A 5,926-nucleotide genomic window follows, 5' to 3' on the forward strand; every position below is an offset into this window, starting at 1 on the left:
CTCCATGACTAGCAGCCACGACTGTTTCTCGTTGTTTGAGTAGACTTCACGAGGTAGCCTGAGGAACGCCAAGTTTTGCTGCTGCATCTTGTTGGCTCCTTTTGGTAGTTTTTTCATAGGCTCTGAGCAGACGATGTTTTTCACTGAGAGAAAATGACTTTGTTTTTCCCGTCATGATTTCAATATGCACGCAGCACCAGCCTCAGGTAGCCAGCCAGAAGCAGAGGAGTTTACAGCAAAGCAATAATGGTGCCACAGCTGCTAAATATCATGGAAGTAAAAAAAAAATAGTTAAAAAAAAAATTTCCATATGTTGTCATGTATGAAAAGACCCAAAATGAACACTGTAAGCTGACTACTTGATTACTACAAGCAAATTATTTAAACAGCATTTGTATAGGAATGATTCTGTCCCAACCTTTGTGATCCATATAAGCGATTGATCACTGTAACTGCGATCACTATACATGGTTTCTACTGTTTTACTGCCCCAGCTTTCATATTTTACAAGCTGGCTTTGCAGCAGCACTTTGTTGTAAAATGGATCAGTTGCTCTGATTATTATCTAGGAAATAGTTGAGCTTTTTAGGAAACCTGCAGTTACTGAACACACCTGATCGTCCCTTAGACCAGACAAACAAGCTTAACAGGTTACCCAGTTACTGTATTAATGGTAGTTATTCACTATGTCAGACATTGACATAGTGATCAACTGAGCAGTGATTACACAGGCTTTAAATTTACCTTTCTTTTCTCGTGGGTTTGGTGTGTTTGGATGATGAGGTATAATAGGGGTGTGCCCAAATACAAATACATTATTCGGCAAAGCACAAATAATGGGTTTTATACGAATACTTGTTTGATACAAATATTTTAAAAATTATTTGTTTTTGGGAAGAAAAAAAAAAACATGTCAAATACCAGCTTGCAGGTCGGTTATCTCAGTCTCTCTCCTCTGCTCTATCAGCAGGTCTCAACGAAGGGAGTCACATCCACCTGCTGCATGACGCACATTTCCTAATTTTGACATCACTCTCGGAGTTCGCCAGAGATAAAGCTGAGCTACCGACACACATGAAGTGCTCCCAAAGGGACTCTCCATAACCTGTCGTTCCCCTTCTCCTCTCCACAAAGTTAGGTTGTAAAAAATAGGCACTAAATGAAAAGTGCAAAGCAAGAACGAGTAAAGTTTGAGCTCAGTAGTCAGCGCAGTCGTCTGTGATCTAGGAGACTCCAGTTTGAGACCCGGTGTGGGGACCTCCTTCGTAAGGTAGCTTATTCATGAAAGCTTATAGTAACACTTTAAATTTCTAAAATTAAAAGCGTAATAATAACAAAAACAGGATTTTTGAGCCTCTTTCCACTTTTATTCAAATACAAATACAAATACAAATAATTTTGCTTCCTAAACAAATACAGATACAAATACAAATACTTGGCTCTCTGCACACCCCTAGTATAATGATACACTTTCTTCATGAAAGCCTGGTCTCGGCCAGGCCCTCTAGGCAAATTCACTTTTTGATTTTTAAAAACCATCTTGAAGAGTAGAAAGAACAAAATCCTTTCTTTTTTTTCTCCTCGCCAATCAAGCCTTCAGATCAAGAGAATTATAAATTGTTATTACAAAGGAGGAGCCCCCTTCAGACGTGTTGGAGAGGCTCTTTCAATGAGGCATCAAAGCCACCCTGTTTATGATCATGGAGGCTCCACTACTCATTAAAGCGCACAGAATGGCCACGGTGCTGCAACACGCTACCGTCCTCTTTGAGCTAAGAGTTTATGATGCTTAATCATTCAAATGATTTTGATTCAAAAGGGGAATAATTGACCCTCACACTTCCGTAGAGCTGATCATGTTTCACGATGAGCACAGGTTGTATGATTTTGCAGATGAGAAGTCATCCAGATGTCTGTATTTGTTTTAAGAGTGAGGGTTTTTTTTTTTAGATAATCAGAATACACATAACTTGCTTTAATTGGCTGAATTTCAGCATGAGGCAGGTTTAATCATGGACCTGCTTCATGAAATCAACACTCAGTTCATTGAAAGGTTTGGGTCAACTGGGGTCAGACACACTGTGGCTTTTAAAAAAATCTAATTATATACATATATATATATGAATTAATGCATGTTGATTTAAAACACTGGATTCATACTGTACCAAACATCTTCTCTCTGGTAAGTCTATGCTGAGAAAAATCCTCTGACATGCTTGAAGTGAGGCAGATTCAGAATAAAGACAAGTAGAAGAAGAACAGGGTAGTTAGAAATTGCTCCAAACATTTTTCAAGGAAAATGTTTTTTTGGTATTTTGCCATTATTTCAGTCACAGTGTAGAGAGACAAAAAAAAAGAGAAAAGAGGGCTATGACATGCAAACAAATGTACTCTGGACAGAGTCGCACTGTGCATATCAGGCTTACTGGGTGCTAAAGTTGCTCAAAATATTCTGAATAAATAACATCAGCACTGGCCATGATTAGATGTAAAGAAAAAAGAAAAGCTTTCAGGTTATCACAAATCAAAGGGTGAGTACAACTACACAATAGAAGAATAAACAGGATGTGTTTTAATAGGGTTTTCAATGAATCTGTGAAACAAATAAATAAAATTCTCTTACTTGTCTACTTCTCTCACTATACTTGTATTGACAAAACTAATAAATCTAATCTTAGAATATGCTGTGCATTAGTGCATTTTAAGACCTTTCCTTGAATATATTGTTGGACAGTTTTCATCAAATGAAAATTGATAACAACTGTAATTTGGAGGGGGGGTGGAGGGGGGAGGGGGGGTGTATATTAGAATTCCAAGGGTCAGCAGCCTTGGGAGGCCTTCAACAATAACTAGAAATCTAAATGCAATACCTGAATAACAGAAAATCATACAAAAAAGAGACATCCCTTTGAAAGGAGTTGCTTTAGCTGTGTCTGTATTTCAATGTCTTTGAAACATTGCATAAAGGCCTATACTTCGTTTTTAATGCAATTAGAAGTGAAAGAAAAAAATCTACAGCATTTTTTCAGAAAAATGGGCAATGGACAGAAGACCAATTTTTTCCTTTTTGAGGCAGAGTCCTTGAGTCTTTTTAAGTGCGTTAGTCCGCTAATTAAATATTATATGTTTAACGAAAAATGCCACTTTGAAAGAAGCTGGATTGTTTGACTCAAAGACATGGCTGCAGCCTTGATGAGTGGAACTGTGTGTGACCATGAGGAGGTAAAAAACGTCATTGTTACCAGAACTCCCCTCATTTGACCTGCCATAATCCTTTCAACTGAATGTACAATTACATTCCCTTTTGTGCTTCCCTCACAGATGAAGACACTAGAATACAGTTATGCAGAGAGGGGAGTAATGAGTGACATTTCCAAACATGTTGCATGCACAGTCTGATGTTTGTTTCATTGACTACACACAAACTTATCGTTCACTATTCAAAGCAGCGTGAAGCACTACAGGCTAGCAGTGTGTTTACGAGACCAACTCAACAGCCTTGCTTTAGATTAGACAGCTTTTTTAATACCCAATGGGGAAATTAATTTGCCACCAAATCAACTTATACAGACAACAAACAATATAGACATTGCATTCACAGTACACAACAACTATACAACACTATAAAAAAGCCATTTGAGACATGATTAACAGCTAAAATGTGCTATGATCTAGACCACATCTAAAAGTGTTAAAACAACAGCAGTTTTAACACTGGGGTTAAAACAACAGAGAGCGAATAATGTTAAATCAAACAGTGTTTACTGACAAAGTTTCCCATTCGAACTTATCTCAACTGCATGAGAGTAACAAACAAATATAATGTAACATTTTAAAAAATATTACAATTTCAATTTATATATGTCAAGTTTTAGTCTCAGTAGAGGTATTCACTTCCTCCTTTTCATTTCCCCAGCCAGTTTAGATGGTTTTAACCTCTAATACAGCCTATTATCTCAAGGAATTATGTAAGAATTGGACAGTTCAGCACTTTATGATTTATGTCCAATGCAGGGAGAGGTTTGCCCTTTATGTATCAAGGCAGACTGTAAGAGAGTGGATGTCGGGGTGGTGGATAATCAAATGACTTAAACGCAGGAGACCAGATTTTGTATCCCGTCACAGATTTTCTATTATGGCTCACTTTTTATTTATTCTTTTTTATGAACAATAACCTCAATATTTCCCTAACCTCAACCAAGTGTTTTAGTTGCCTAAACTTAACTGTAGTTTATTTGGCATCACCGCAGTCTTTCCCTAACCGTAAGCATAATATAGTTTCCATGCGCAAATATTGTAAAATGTGAGAATTTGAATGGGGTTTTGCAGATTCTTCCAATACTGAAGTTCTTGACTGGTGATGGATTTGAGCATCAACAAATGGGCAACAAAGTTCTTCTGCTGATGAAGATCATGTCATATGATCAAAAGCTCCTGAACCGCTACAAAAGCTTGGACCATGTGGTGAGATTATTGTGTCCGCTCCGCTCCTTCCGAGGTCAAGCACGAACTCTGAAGTTCGACTTTAATCTGAAAGTTTTTGATTTGTTTTTCCTTACAGTATCCACTCCTGGCAACTGAAGCATGATTAAGAGTTTTATGATTATGTTTAGGCGACTCAAAGCACTTGGTTAAGGTTTTGGAAACATTGTAGTAATGGCAAATACATCATAAGTTTGGCCAACTGAAGCGCTTGGTTGAAACTTTGAGAAAGGTCGTGGTCTTGGTTGAATATTGAAAAAAGTCAATGCTGATTTGAGGGATTAGACAGTTAAACTAATGGGCTTTCTATGCTTTGCTGTTCACCACGCTTTCTCTTCCCACAGATTTTTGCTGCACTATGGTCACACTACATACTGCTCTGGAACAAAACATCACCAGTGAACATAATCCAGGTGGTATTACATTTCCTTACAAATGTATTAGGTCATGCAAATAAACACCATTCAAAAGAAGCAGGGTTATGTTGCCAGCTTCATACTACCTCAAGTGTTATGTTATTATATTAGTGCTTCACCTGTGCTGCTGTCCCCTGCAGTTATGCCTCATAATAAATGAGGCACACCAATAGATTCAAGGTTGGAGTAGCCACATGAGAAAGGATTGTAACACCTATGATCACTGTGAGTCCCTTTCAAACAGGAATACAAAGAAACCCTTAATTTTAAAGATCTCGCACCCTTAGATCACCCAGTAAAAAGTTTACTTTGATGTGTGGAATCTATTATTTACTCTGCTCATCTCCGCTTCTTACTGTAGTATTGTGTGACTGAAGAATAAAAATGTGAAACCCAGTGAACTCATTTATAAGAACATTTTTTTTTATTTATAGAGGAGTGAAATAAAGTTCTGTTGCAGCGTCCATTTTGTTATTGTTTCTTATGAGGAGCACTTGAATTTCATGACAGATCATATGTTTGACTTCCGGATTTAAAGTGGAGCTCATGAGCAGCACTTTAAGTTGACATATTAATCCCAAGAAGAAGAAAAAAACACATTTGTGCTCTACTCTCTGTTGGTTAGCCAAGTCATAAATCCAAATTGTTAGAAGAAGTCTGACACTAAAGTAAACCTTTTGTTTATTCTGTCAATACTTGGAAATGACTGTTCTCCATACTGCCCGGAGCAGCTGATAATTTCTTTAATTTTACATGGTACATTAACACGCTGTACTGATAGCAGAAATCTACTGTAAACAGACAAATGAGTGTAACAAAGCTTTGACATGTGAGTTCCTGTCAGGTTAGAAACAGACAATAGAAGGGATTCAGGGACACACACACACGGAGTCTGGCCTCTTCTGTCATAAATCAAAACGTGTAGCCATTTTATTCAAAAGATAAATGACTTAATCATTAGTAATTGCATTTCAGTAACAAATGAATCATTGTATACATTCATTCGATTCAACATGAGTCATATGATA

Source organism: Thunnus thynnus, chromosome 5 (genome assembly GCF_963924715.1).
Source record: "Thunnus thynnus chromosome 5, fThuThy2.1, whole genome shotgun sequence".
NCBI classification, from domain to species: domain Eukaryota; kingdom Metazoa; phylum Chordata; class Actinopteri; order Scombriformes; family Scombridae; genus Thunnus; species Thunnus thynnus.